This window comes from Cryptomeria japonica, chromosome 7 (genome assembly GCF_030272615.1).
Source record: "Cryptomeria japonica chromosome 7, Sugi_1.0, whole genome shotgun sequence".
Taxonomy (NCBI): domain Eukaryota; kingdom Viridiplantae; phylum Streptophyta; class Pinopsida; order Cupressales; family Cupressaceae; genus Cryptomeria; species Cryptomeria japonica.
Window position 1 is genome coordinate 798,058,299 of NC_081411.1, and position 16,075 is coordinate 798,074,373.

At 36.6% G+C, this 16,075-nt stretch overlaps 1 pseudogene; it reads left to right on the forward strand.

Moving 5' to 3' along the window:
- The first annotated feature begins 1,211 nt into the window (after positions 1–1,211).
- Positions 1,212–15,324, forward strand: LOC131057371 (expansin-A2-like; annotated as a pseudogene).
- Positions 15,325–16,075: the final 751 nt, after the last annotated feature.

The following is a 16,075-nucleotide window of genomic DNA, read 5'->3' on the forward strand; positions in this document are numbered from 1 at the left end:
AAGGCAGTGGCTTCTAATAATCCACTCTGAGCCACATCTCTCATCATGGGGTCTACGGTTGAATTCTTTACTCTCTGCAGAAAGACATCTAAATCTAGCTGAACTAGTGTTGTATCACCCAACTCCGGTAAAGAGCTTACGAGGGGAGATGAGCTCATCAATTTGGGAAAAATAGGCCTCATGTTTTGGTTTGTGGTTTTCTCGAATTAATCCCAGGCGAAGAAGGAAAGTGAAAACAAAAACAAGCAGCTAAAGAACACCCAAATCCTTTAAAACAAACTGCAGCAATTTAGAAAATTGTTTAACATACCTTCCTCTATCCTCTGTAAACCCCTATCGTAGCCAATTTTTCCAACTCCGAAAACTCCTTCTCAAAATATTCTCCAGAAAATAATAATTCCGATGAGACAACTACTCAGTTTTAAAGATGAGAAAATCTTACCCATCCTTACTAAAGCTGCCTTCATTACTCCTTGTTCGTGTGACCTTACCTTGAAATGATTGTGCTAAGGTATGCCTTAACCATTAAGTCATTTCCCCTCTGACACAACAGATCCTCACACATACTTGCCATAAATGACAGATTTCAAATTATTAGAGAAAGAATATCCCTTCCATCGACGGTCATCTATTGTGTTCTAAAAGTCCACACCGTCACCATGTGGCAAGTCGCATGTCTTTCAAGGAACCTATACATAAAAAATAGAGCCTTGCAGAACCATCACAAAATGATATTAACATGACAAATCTTGAACCTTGAACCAAAAAGGTTCAAGTTCAAGGTTCAAAGAATGCAAAATGCCGACAAGAACTAGCAAAGCTTAAATTTGCATGGGAAGAAAAATATTCGAAACAACGCCCGTTGAACTTTGAACCTTGAACCAAAGAGGTTCAAGTTCAAGTTCAAGGTTCAAGTTCAAGGTAGTGGAACCTAACAAGGACCGAATGACATAAGCAAAAATTTAAGCAAGTTCTTGACCGATGAATTAGACAAGCATTACTTCATATAGGGACACATATGGAATGAAAATTTTATATGGGCCCAACACCAGGGAAATAGCCCTTCTCCCTCTACTTCTAGTGAGTCTCATCCTCCTCATAACTTTGATAATAGACATCCCTTCCTGTCTTCTCTTGATCCTAATTTGCAATTGTTGTCCTCTGAGAAGGAGTCTGTCATTGATGTTCTTGCTCCTACCAGAGATGGGGCCATGGAAAATTTCAAAATATTCAAGTGCGTCTTCCATGAAATCAAGGTGATTCAGCTTAAACAAAGAAGTGATAGAAGCAATTTGGAAATTGTTAAAGATAAGGTTAAGCAGATGGATAAAGTGGAAGTGTTGGATGAGGTTACCCCCAGATCTAAGAAGGAGAATGCCTCTATATTTGAAAGCCTCAAATCCACTATGGAGACCTTTGAAAATTTTAAAAGAGGCTATGAAGCAAGGATGGAAGCTTTGGAAAGTGAAAATGCAAAAATAAAGGAATCTATCAAGAATGTTGTTAAGACTAGCCGTCGGGTGCTTGGTTCCATAGTGGAGAGCCTTAAAAATTTGATTAGTATCTTTGAAGATCAATTTCAGTTGAAGAATGTTGTATTTGTGAAATCTAATGCTGAACATGACACTTCTTTGGGACCCAACAAAATGACCAGAGGTACGTTGAAGAGGAAAGAAGCTCGTCCTCCTCCTGATTTTCAAAATTTTAGGATGTTGGCATTCTACACTCTTATGCGAATAGTTGATGTTGTCATTGATGGCAACCAACTCGCAACCAACTAGAAAAAATATTTCAACCCACCGACAGTTACTGACACCGACAATAGACTTCTACATACACCGATAGGCACCTCACTGACAGCGGCATTAATGCTTACCGACACTCTAGCCAACATCGAATAAACTTTGTTTATTGTTTTATATTGTAATTATCTTTTGTAAAATCTGACATGGCATATTGTAAAAGACTCATATATATGCATGAGATCTTATAGGTCATTTTGTAAGAAAGAGAGAGAGGATGATATTATGATATAATTTATAGTGAAGGTTTTTGTAATAGACTGAGCTTAAACCGGTACTGAACCTAGCATAGTTGATGCTAATCTGAAGCAGTACATTGTATTGGATTTTGATAATTCATTTTGTAAGTTAGTGAGACTTCTGTTTTGTGATTGAGCAGTGAGCTCTAGGTTGCTAGCCTTCCTGCATGTGCAGGCCCCTCATTGTAAGTAATATTTATTCATTGGCCAGTGAGTGAATATTGTGGGTCACAAATCCCACTGAGGTTTTTCCTACACCGGGTTTCCTCGTTAAATATCTTGTGTTATGGTGTATTCTCTATGTTGTCTCTATTATTCTTATTTGCTGCATTAATTCTTATTTACCGGTACACTGTTTTGGGATACAAAGTTCTTAATAAGTTTAAATATTTTTCTAACTGGTTAGACACTGATTCACCCCCACTCTCAGTGTCTTTGGGACTATCATTGATTCTAACAATTGGTATCATAGCTTGTTCCTCTATTTTCAAAAGCCTAAGATCTTGAGGAAGATTCTGACACCGGTACAGATGGAGAACTTAAGAAAACAATTGGAAGGAGCTCTTGTAGATTATGATGCAGAGAAATTGAAGATTATCAAACCTTAAGATGATCCAAGGATTGTACAGGAATTCATTAAATGACTTTAGGAGAACCTTGTTATAGAACAAAAGAAAAGAAAAGAACTTCATGAGAAGATGTCGTAAGATGATGATGAAAAAGAAACTCTTGATGAACTTGCAAACAAGTTGAGACAGGAAAACAATAATATGAAGAATGAAATGCAAGATATGACTATGACGTTATGTAAAGGAATTGAAGACAGGAAGAAGAATGAAGAAGATTTTACGAGGAGACTCAATGATGCTGGAAATGAAAATCTAAGACTTAGTCATGAAAATGATATGTTGAAGACATATCTGATTCACATGCAACATGATAAAACTGAGCTTGTGAGACAAAAGGAAATTCTGGAAAATGAGTTGGCTACTGTAAATCAAGACAAAGAGAAATTCAAGAGAAGTTCAGAGGAGCTTGATGACATGCTGAAAAGTTAGAAACCTAATGGAGATACAAATGGACTTGGATTTGAGATTGGAGAAAGTTTTGGTACTGCAAACAATCTAGAACAAAACAAACCGGTAAGACAACCTAATGCTTATAAGTTTAATGGCAAATTTTTCAATTGCAACAAATATGGTCATAGAGAAAATCAATGTAGATTTAGAAACAATCAGAATATTAATGCACCCACCAGTCAATGTTCCAAATGCAACAAAGTTGGTCATAATTTAGAAAATTGCAGAATGAATGTGAAATGCTATGTTTGTGGAAGATATGGAGACCTATCTAATCAATGCAAAACACAAACCGACGTAGGATATGTAAAGGCTATTCAGAGGAATAATGTGACTTTTTATGCTTGTAACAAAATTGGATATATTGCCAAATTTTATACAAGTAAGACTTCATCGACGAACAATAAAGGATCCAGTTTGAAAGGCAAAGAAAAGGTAGATGAGGTAAAACAATAATTTTCAGAACAATGGATTAGGAAGAGAGATTAGAATGTTGATGAAACTATCTCTATACTGGTAGAACAGACTAATCCTCCACTGGCAGGAGATTCTTCATCCAACTAAGAAGTAACCCTTTGGGGGTATTGCAGTAACTTGAAAATCATGCAGATTACCCTCGGTCGATGGTGAGAAGATAAATTTCTTCTTTACCAGTAGATGTGTTCAGTTTTCACTTAACCAATGAGCATTTAATGCGGTTGGTAAGAGAAATGTCATTATAAATTAGCTAACTTCCCTCTTTTTTAGCTCACCGAGCATTCAAATTAGCAGAGAGCATGAAAACAGAGTGGAGGCATTCAAGGTGAAGGTGCGGAGTGATTTCTTTCAAGTATTCAGAATACTTTAAGGGAGCTAAAGGTATTTTTCAATGGCTTCTTCTTCTGCTCCCGAATTTATTCGAAACCCTACTATTATGAAAAATGTGAAATGCCCTAGGCCTGTATTTAAAATAATTCTTGAAGTAGCTAAGCAAGATGACTCTGTAAAGGCATTTTCAAAAATTCCTAAAGGTGTAGCATTTGCAGAAGACTCTAGGATGTATATACATTGCAATATAGAAGAACTAGGTTCTGAAGAATTGATGAAAATGTATACTAAGGTGATTTGTGATGAAAATGGTGCTATCAAACCCAAACACAAGATTATAGAAACTCTAGGTTTTGTGGAAATACTGAACATTATCTAATTTTCGAAAGAAGTAGTAAGAATTGTCTTGAGTAGAGCACATGGAGAATTTCTATGGTTGGGTTTTGTCTGCAAAATAACCTGGCAAGCAATTAGGGTAGTAACTAGTTTACCCTCAACTGACAGCAGACCTGACAAAACAAAGAAGATCCCTAACAAAAAAGTGATTACCCTAACCAGAGAAACATCTGACAATAGATCACTGAGAGTGAAATATATCAAAGACATCAATGTGAGATTGTGAGTATGGTGCTAGGTTACAAGACTACACATGCTAACAAACTAAATTCAGTTTCTAGTCTTTGTATAAACAATGCTTATGAGATGGTCAACAATAATGTAATGATAGATGTGTGTGAATGGCTAAAAGATGAACTCATTGATAATTTGAATAAGATTAAAGGAGATAAGAAATGGACATTCCGATTTAGAAATTTTTTGGTATGTTTGATGTTGTATTTCACTAAGGAAATCCTAGCACAGGACCTAAAGACTTTGGATATGATATACTGGTAGGAAAACAATTACAGAAAGCTTTTATCGGCATGGGAACTGCAAAGGACAACAACATAATTGAATATTTCAAAACCTTCCAGGCTAAAATGAAAACTAGAGAAAGGCTACCACAGAGTGTAGTGGACAAGTATGACAAAGAAATTTGTTTTGTTATCAAGAGAGATGAGACATGGATGGAATTTGTACTCCCTAGGACTATATGGGTGACTGAAAGGGGATATGAAGTAGATCTAAACATTCTTGAGACATATGCTAAAGCATTACTAGATGCACCGAGAGAACCATCAGAACAAGTTTTTGGTAGTGCTGAAACTATTGAAAGTGATGTAAAAACATTGAAGCAAATGAAGAAAAAAGAAAAATGTATTAGAGATGCTTCTAATAAAGTGAAGGAAATCAAGGAAAATGTAATGAACATCAGTGGCATATTGGCTAGTGAACTTGAAGGACTGCAACCGTAGGCACACATTTCACCAGTTGGCACAACTTCTGGAACCAATAGTGACAAGGTAGCAGAGTTTAAAAGAGTAGAAACTAGGAAGATAAAATCTTCACCAGTACCCTCTCCTTCACCCAAGAAAATAAGGACTTTAAGGAAGAAAAAATAGGTAGGAAGGGGACCACCAAAGAAATTAACACCAAAGAAGAGACAACAACCTATTACTCCTTTAGATGATTTATTAAATGAGATAACTGATGATGGAAATTTGGCAAATGTACACCAACTGTATAACACATTTAATGATTCAAACAGGGAAAGCATTGAGAACAATATTATTTTACATCTGGACATATACAAAAAGGTTTTAATTGAAACTATGGATGACTTACCCAATGATCTATATAGGAGATTGGATGCAAAAAGGATTGCAGTAATGGAATTAGATAAGAAACTAAAAGTTGAGAAACTTCTAGCTGTACATCCTGTGAATTCAAAAGAAGAAATTGATGACTTAATCTCTGAGGCTAGCCAATCTATTTTTTTCTAGTGGACACCGACAAGTAAGTTTAACGGCAGGAAGAGTAAAAGAGATTACACATGAAGCTGCTGATAACTGGGATATATCCAGCCAAAGAAAATATTTAAAGTGTATCAGAAGGATAAGGATGAGGGAAAAGGGAAAGTTGGTGGTATTACAAACTTCAAGATCACTAACAATTTACCGCCACCTTTGGATACTACATCGGTGCTTACTAATGATCCACCGGTTATTGACACTGAAGGTGTCACACATGACGACACTAATCCTAAATCTGAGATATTATTCACCATGAATGTGGATACTCAGGAAGTGAATATTGTTGTGGACAAGGATAGTTCAAAGGTTAAGGATGACAATGTTGACTATGGCAACATGGCTGAGAAACCGGTAGAGACTGTTGAGGTTGAGACCCCAACCCAAATAGAACAATCATTAGAAACAAAGAAACCTACTGAAGGAACAAATGTTGCTACAGGGCCACCGAAGACTGAGATACTAACAGAATTTATTGAGAAACCTTTTGAGGTAGAGGTACATACTAAGATAGAGAAACTGACATTAACTGAGACATCAAAACAGTCTAAGAAACCCTTGCTAGTTGAGATATAAACACAGACTGATCCACTAGAGGTAAACACATGTAAAAAAATTACAACTAATGGAAGCACAAAGGTAATAAAGGCAATTGGAGAGAGTTCTTGTACTTCAAGTGAATTCGGACCTACAAATGTTACATAGGTACTCTTATATTCAATCAAAAAGATAACGGATTGCAATGCATTGGCCTACAAGGAAATTGATAACACTGTACCTATTCTTAAATTGATTGCACCTAATCATAACATAGATCATATTAAAGATTCTTTAGGCAAATTGGACACATTGTCCAAATTTATTGCTGACAATGTAATAACGGTTGATAAAGTAAATGAGGACACAATAAAGGACAGAGTTGAAAAGGAAAATAACAAATTCTTTGATGACACCATAAAGAAGTGTACTGAACACCTGAATACATTATTACTGGAATTGAACTCTACTATTTTGGAGTACAAAGAGCTATACAGGAAAACATGCAAACCTCACCTTATGACAGAGGACATAGACAAGGAGGTCAGTAAAACACAAAAGGAAATTGAAGACATAGAAGATAACATAATTGGTTCATCTAGTCACATAATAGTTTTTGAGCAAGAAATGGCAGGATTTGAAGAAAAATTAGAGAAACTTGAAAAAGAAAAGGCAAGGATAAGGTCTAATGCTAGAGAGCTTAAAAATAAGTCTAGTCCTAAGTTGGACAATCTTATTTCCCAGAGAATAGAAATATCTAAGGCATTACTTCAAGGAGAATGATCATTGGAAGATCACATGCATTATCTCACCGGCATGATCCAACAAACTGAGGCAGCTTTGAAGGACAACAAAAGGTTTATGTAGAGCTTGAATTCGGTTTTGGCAGATATCTTTCAGATTGTAACCAACTAGTTATAGACTTTCAGGTAAATTTTTGCACTCATTTGACTATTTTTTGACAACCTTTGTCATTGATGTCAAAGGGGGAGTAGTGGAGAGAAAAATACTTCTTCAGAGGAGATCATTTGCTTAGTGGGAGCACATTTTTTAAAAAACATTTTGGACTTCAACTTTTGGAATAGTTTTTGGATTTTTCTCATGAGTGTTTCCATCAATGCCAAAGGGGGAGATTGTTGGCATTCTACACTCTTATGAGAATAGTTGATGTTGTCATTGATGGCAACCAGCTGGCAAACATTTGTCAACCCATCGACAGTTACCGGTACCGGTAATAGACTTCTACATACACTAGTAGGCACCTCACCGACAATGACAATAATGCTTATCGACACTCTAGCTGACATGGAATAAAATTTGTTTATTGTTTTATATTGTAATTATCTTTTGTAAAAGCCAACATGGAATATTGTAAAAGACTCATATATATGCATGATATCTTATAGGTCATTTTGTAAGAAAGAGAGATAGGATAATATTATGATATAGTTAATAGCGAAGGTTTTTGTAATAGACTAAGCTTAAACTGGTACTGAACCTGGCATAGTTGATTCTAATTTGAAGGAGTACATTGTATTGGATTTTGACAATCCATTTTGTGATTGAGTAGTGAGCTCTAGGCTGCTAGCCTTCCTGCATGTGCAGGCCCCTCATTGTAAGTAATATTTAGTCATTTGCCAATGAGTGAATATTGTGGGTCACAAATCCCACCGAGGTTTTTCCCACACCGGGTTTCCTCGTTAAATATCTTGTGTTATGGTGTGTTCTCTATGTTGTCTCTGTTATTCTTATTTCTTGCATTAATTCTTATTTACCGATACACTATTTTGGGATACAAAGTTCTTAATAAGTTTAAATATTTTGCTAACCGGTTAGACACTGATTCACCCCCCCCTCCTCTCAGTGTCTTTGGGAGTGTTATTGATTATAACATAGGAATATTGTTGATAAAATGACTCAGATTAAGAAAGAAATGGAACAAACTATGAAACTATTGGATTATGGTTGGCTCCTGGTTTCTTTTGTGCTAGTCTTCTGCTAGTTTTCCTCTATTTTGTGTTATCTTTTTGCTTTCTTTGGTTTGTGCCTCTTTTTTTATTCTGTAGTTTATCTTTGTTATGGGGTTTTTTGTTGTTGTGCTCTTTGTTGGCTTAACTACTGGTTGAGACTTCATGGAACTTTTATAATGTAAAGGGTTCAAGTCCCTTCAAAACCTATTTTTTCCATAATCAAAAACTTTATCCAATTCGAACAAATGATTGACTTAAGAGAACTTGATCTAACAATTAAGTAATCTCCACTAAGATGTTTGTAAATACTAGCTAGACAAATTTAGTCACAGCATGGAAAAAGATAAATAGATATGTGTTGCGACTTTCTATCAAATTATTCTCATAATGCTTATATTCTATCTCAAGAAACTTGGTTCAACCTATAAAAATTTCCAATATTAAATAAACCCTAAAACATTCATCTAAATGTGAACATTGATTTTTTCACCTGACCTATTAAACCTTATTGAATATATTTAATCTTCATTATTGTTCCAAAAACTAAATACCCTCATCGATTAATTTATAAAAATACCATTTTCAATTTCTAGATTGCCTCCTATTCAAAATAAAAGATAATCATATATTTATTTATGTTTAATGAATTTGCGTAGAGATATTAAGACACTTGTATTTTGTCATACAAAAGGTGGAATAGGTCATATGGAAGTTTTGTAGCAATGAATAAAACAAGCCATTCCTGCTCAGAGGATTTGTTGTTTTCTCAATCTCCAATACCTGGCAGAGATTGATCAGAAGAAAATTTGAAATATTTTTATATATTTTTTTTAGTTTTTCTATATGTTAGTAATTGTCATTTTTGAAGGTCTTTGAGGCATTTTCAGCCCTTGAAATTTTGGCTTGTCCTTTAGAACGTTATGCCTAGTAAAAGTTAGGACAAAATTTTGAGTCCTAAGCAGAAAGTTATGCCTAGTTAAAGTTCAGACAAAATTTCATATAGTTTTTCTAAAAATTTTGTAGTTTTAGATTTTATTATGTAATAAACAAATGTTACTGTTGGGTTTCTATTCTCAAGGGGTTTTGTGACCCTTGGAATCTCATGAACTACTATATGTTGGATTTTTCAATGGAATAGATCACTTTTTGGCTTGCTTCAATTCTATGTTATCTTGTTCATCCATAATACCGCGGGTTCTCACTTAGGTATTGTTTTCCGAATCCATAATTCAGATCAGTGGTATCAAAGAAAGTTCGCTTTGTATGTCATATCACACATGATCAACATATCAAAGATTGGGGTTGGAAATAAGGAATCCTTCAGACGGCCTTCCTTTGAGATGCACAAGATCGTAGATGGCTAAGTTGCAAACCGACGATGACATTAAAGCATTAGTTGCAGATGCATTAACAAAATAACATGAAGAAATGATGGAACAGTTCAAGCAAATGCTGGAAAGTCATGGGTCACCTGAAAACCCACCATTCATAGGGTATACACCATTCAAGGTGCAAGTGAATTTCGATATACCCACATTTCAAGGAAAGATTGATGTAGATGTTGTTGATGACTGCATTTCAAAACTGGAAAGGTATTCCTCTGTCAACCAGTTCTCAGATGAAGAGAAAATAACTTTCACTCTTCTCAAAGCTGAAAATCATGTGAAAGATTCTTGGGAAGCGAAGTTAGCAGCCAAGGCAATAGAAACTGGTAGTACGTTTATTTTTTATCAAAAACCCACATGGGGAGAATTCATGGAGCACACAAAGGAAGAATATTTTCCTGTAGATACATATGAACATAAATATATGTAGTGGCAATTGCTTTGACAGAAAAAAGACCAAACTGTTCAAGAATATACTAATTTGTTTCATGCTTTAACAACAAAACTTGGCATCAAAGATTGTGAGAAGCAATGAGTTTTAAAATAATAGAGTGGACTCCATAGGCATATTCAAACTGAAATGTAATTCCTAGATATAGAGACTTTACCTAGTGCATATAAATTTGCTACAAAAATTGAGGAGAAATTCAAACAGAAAGGGAGGGATAACTTCATAAATAACAGATGGAAGAGTGAAGGTAGCAAAACTATGTGGAAACAAACCTCCAAGGAATCTTCTCCCAATTCACCAATGAAAAAGGCATGGGGTATGAAGAAGACACAAGAGAACAATATGTGGTGTGAATTCCATAAGAGTCCCTCTCACAACACAAAATATTAAAGAACCATAAAAATTTTAATGATGGAGACGCATGAGGACAAGGAACAACCTAAGGTGGTAGAATCTTGTCCAAAAGAAAGACATGAATAGGTCATTGAGGTTGATCTATATGCAATGGTAGTCACTACAAAGATATTGCCCCGAGAGGATGAGGAGAGATTGTTTCACTCACAGATGTGGGTCGGAGGAAAAGCCCTGCACTTTATTGTTGATAGTGGAAGTCAAAAGAACCTAATATCAACAGAGACCATGAAATTATTGAATCTAAAAACAACAACACATCCGCAACCCTATTCTATGGGAAGGGTAAGTCAAGGGAGAGATATCCAAGTGCACCAATAGTGTTGCCTTTCCTACTCTATAAATCCTTTCAAAGATGAAGTAATCTATGATGTGGCTCCTTTATATGTTTGTGATGTTTTGTTGGGACAACCATATATGTACCAATGCCATGGTGTCTATGAGTCCAGACCTCGCAGCGTGACAATCAGATTAGGTGAGCAGAAATATCGAATACTAGAGGTAAGCCCTACATACACTACCTCTTTGATTAGTGCTAAGCAATGTAGGCGGTTGGTTGCCAAAATAGGATCATTCATATTATTTATGATTCATTCTGAAGAAGAAAGGAAGTCTGTATATAATTCCAATACCATCACAGACACCACAACATAGCAGAAAAGATCAATGGACCAAATTTTGATAAAATATGAGAATTTGTTTAAGTTGCCAACTGGGGTACTTACACATTGCCAAGTACGACACACTATTGATTTGATACCAAGAACTCCATTGCCTAATGAACCAGTCTATCGTAGATTAGTATTAGAAAATGATGAAATTAAGAGGCAACTACAAGAATTGATTGAGAAAGGACATATTCGTCGAAGTGCATCACCCTGTGGCAGTCCCATTGTTTTGGCAAAGAAAAAGGATGGAACTTGGAGACTTTGTATTGACTATAGGGCCTTGAATAAAATTTCCGTAAAAAATAGGAATCCACTTCCTCGGATAGATGGCCTCTTGGACCAGCCTAGAGGGGCCTGATTCTGCACAAAAATTGAATTGAAATTAGAATACCATCAAATACCAATTGACTTAGCTGATGTGTGGAAGACAACTTTGAAATCTAAAGAGGGATTGTTTGAGTGGCTAGTGATGCCTTTCGATCTAACAAACACCCCAACGACATTCATGAGAATGATGAATGATGTACTCAGGCCATTCACTGATTCTTTTGTGGTGGTATATTTGGATGGCATACTCATCTTCAACAAAACTTGGGATGAACATTTGCAACATGTGGAAAAAATTCTCTCAACTTTACAAGATCACGGGCTTTATGCAAACAAAGAAAAGTGTTCCTTTGGTATGCAGAGTATTAGATACTTGGGATATGTTATTGACAGCACAAGGGTGTCCATGTTGACCCAGAGAAGATACAAGTAATTAAGGACTGGCCCTCTCCTAGAAATCTCACAGAGTTACGAAGTTTCCTTGGATTGGCAAACTTTTATCGTAGATTTGTGTTGGGATTTTCCCATTTGTCTTGGTCTCTAAATCAGTCAATGTGGAGAGGAACATAGGCAAAGTTTTTAATGACAGGTACTCAACAGGAAGCATTCGAGGAGTTAAAACGAAGATTATGTTTTGCACTAGTTTTATCTCTTCCTGACCTGCAACAGTCATTTGAAATACAAACTGATGTACTAGGAGTTGTCCTTATGCAACATGGTCACCCAGTTGCATATCATAGTCATACTTTTTCTAATACAGTGTGTCGGAATGCCACTTATGATAATGAACTGTATGCTATTGTTCAAGCCTGTAAGCAGTGGAAACATTATATTTTGGGTAAGGAGACTATCATCCACACAGATCACAAACCTCTTCATTTCTTGCAAACACAAGGGAAGTTGTAGAATGATCGACATCAATGATGGTTAGCCTATCTTCAACAATTTCATCTCAAATTTTATCCACAAGAAGGGAAGCACTAACAAAGTAGTAGATTGTTTGAGCAGGGCTCTAATTGCAGCTATCAGCATGGTATTGGACTCATGTGGTCATCAAACTGAAGCCTGGGCTTGCTTGTATGAGAATGATGTTGAATTTGCAAATGTTAATAATCAATTGGTGAAGGGACATCAAGTGAACGATTTCTATTTGCAGGATAGAATGCTTTGTCACCTTGGCCAAATCTATGTGCCTAATGTAGAATGCAAAAAGATGATATGTAAATCTCACTATAGTAAGGTTGTTGGTCACTTTGGCATAGGTAAGACTACTGCTATACTTCAGAGATATTTTTATTGGCCAAAGTTGAGAAATGATGTCATTTCATATATTCAAGCTTGTACTCCATGTGCTATTGCTAAGCCTACCAATCATAAACTTGGATTGTATTCACCACTTCCTATTCCTGAAAAACCTTGGCATTCAGTTTCTATGGACATCATGTCTGGTCTTCCTACCACCAAAAGAGTCCATGATTGTGTGTATGTTGTGGTATATAGGTTCTCAAAAATGGCAGTAATAGTGGCTTGTACAAAAAAAATAAAAAATGGAGGACACTGCAAAGCTTTTCTTTGAACACATTTGGGTTCATTTTGGCTTGTCGAATGCCATCATTTCAGATAGGGATAGCAGGTTTCTTAGTAAGTTCCGGTCCACATTATGGGAAAAGATGGACACAAAATTAACAAATTCTACTGCTTTCCATCCTCAAATAGATGACCAGACAAAGGTAGTGAACCTAATGATCATTCACATCCTACGCATGTATCACTCAAAACATCCCCGCACATGGGATGAAATTCTTCCATACGTTCAACATAGATACAACAGGGCAATTCACAGTTCGACTAGTCACAGTCCATTTGAGGTTTGTCTTGGTTATCAGCCACTTGCACCCATGGATGTTGCCATACCACTTATTCAACCCGATCTGGTTCCACGTGTTGGTAAGGAGGAAGATAGGGCAGCCCAGTTCATTGATAGAATTCATCATCTGCAACAACAAGTCCATGAAATCTTGGAGCATACCAATAAGAAATATAAGGAGAGACATGATGAGAATCGTACTCCTCATAATTTTTAAGTTGGGGACAAGGTGTGGCTGCATATTCAGAAGGAACGATTGCAAGGTGCCAATAGGAAGCTTCACCCTCTGCATTATGGTCCATACACAATCATCAAGCAAGTTGGTGATAATGATTTTGAGCTTAATTTACCCCCATTTCATATAGTTTTTTGAAATATTCGTACTTTTAGATTTTACTATGTAATAAACAAATGTGACTATTGTGTTTCGATTCTCAAGGGGTTTTTGTCACCCTTAGAATCTCATTTTGTACTATATGTTGGATTTTCGAATGGAATAGATCACTTTTTGGCTTGCTTCAATTCTGTGTTATCTTGTTCATCCACAATACTGCAGGTTCTCACTTAGGTGTTGTCATCCGAATCCATAATTCGGATCAGAGATATCATACAAAAATTCAGTTCAACATACTAGACATTAAAGACATTGTCTAAATCAAAAGACCAGATCACCAGACTGGTAAACATCTCCAACAGAAACACCAGGATATACTTAAACTTGTATAATGACCTCCGGAAGGCGGGCCGTCAACAACGGAGCTAAAACATTCCCTCTGTGACAAAGAGTTTGCTTTTATTATTTTTCTGTTAAAATCTTCGGTAGTGTGCAGCCAATAAGGGAATTGCCGAGCTCAATGTGATACACTATATAAGCCTTTCCTCCACTACAAGCACAAACAACAGCTTTTGAGAAACAAGTATACAAAATATTGAGAAAGGAAGGACTTCACAATACAAAATAGAAAAAGGAATGGCATCTGCATTGGCAGGTACAGTCGCTTTCGCAACACTGGCATTAACATTTTGTTGTTTGCTTTTCCCAGCTTGCGCACGCAATGGCCACAGTCATTTCCATGCGAAGCAGCAGTGGCAAGATGCCCACGCCACTTTCTATGGAGGCTACGATGAGTCTGGAACTATGGGTACATTTAAATTACATGCATGTGCAATCTCATTGAAATTCAACGCATTTCATTATAAATTTTTTAAAATCCGGTTTGTATTGAATGCACAGGAGGTGCGTGTGGGTATGACAACCTAGCCGTGCAAGGTTACGACATATACACAGCTGCTCTGAGCACCACACTGTTCAATGATGGGCTAAGCTGCAGAGGATGTTACGAATTGCGATACAAGGCAGAGGAGGATCCGCAGTGGTGTCTGCTAGGAAAACCGTCACCGTCACCGCCACCAACTTCTGCCCGCTCAAATTTGCCCAGGCCAATGAGGCAGGCGGGTGGTGCAATCCTCCTCTCTCACACTTTGATTTGGCGGTGCCTGCGTTTGAGCAGATTGTGTTATACAAGGGCGGCGTTGTACCCGTGTGATACATGCGGGTGGAATGCGTGAAGAAGGGAGGAATGAGGTTTACCATATTGGGGTCGTAGTATTACCAGATGGCACTGGTCACCAATGTTGGAGGAGCCGGAGACGTGGTGGCCGTTTCCGTGAAGGCCAAGGACCCGCAAATCCCTGGTAATTCCGGCTGGCAAAGTCTGAAGCGGAATTGGGGCCAAAATTGGCAGAGCCATTTGAACATGATGGCGCAGACGTTGTCTTTTAGAGTCACCACTAGCGATGGGAGGAGCGTCATTTCCCGCAGGGTGGCTCCCAACTCATGGCAGTTCGGCCAGACTTTCGAGGAACGATAATTCTAACCATTTTTAGTAGCATAAAAATGGCAGAGTTGTCCAGATTTTAGTACCATCTGTGCATATTGCAGCGAGGCGAAGAGGATCCTGCGGAGGTGCTCTATGTTTGGCGCCCGCTCATCCTCACTATTTTCTTTTCTTTTTTTCTGTTCTACAGTAGCTTGCTTTCTTCGACTAGGTTAGAAGTTCCATTACCTTTTAGAAATCGATTGTTATAATATGTGGATGTAGATGTGTGAGTGTTTTATCACATGTATTATAGTATGGGTGTTATTCAAATCGGTTTCAACTTTGTAAGAAATTGATGAAAGATAGCATGAAAATAATGTACAAATTTCTAATCCAATACTATAGTGTTTCATTGTGTGAACAATGGACTCCTATAGAATCATTTTCATATATTTTTTAATCCAATGGTGCACTATTGGTTGAGGTTGTTAGTTCAATAAAATGTGTTTCCTAGTTCTTCACAAGGGAATCTTCTTAGGGATATTTATTTATTTTATGTGAAATGCAATAACTATCTCATCAATGTAGTGATCAATGATCCTAGGGCCCACATAAGTCCATGAAGAATTATTATTGGTTAGAAATTATATTCACATATTATCATAAGTTTATGAGGCACTCTTAATTAGGAATTTATTTTTAACTATTATTTTGTCAATGGTGTGGCATGTATCATAAAAATTCTTTCTATATTTTGTATATTTTGTTTATTTTTAGAAGATTGAAATGTTTATCTTCTAGT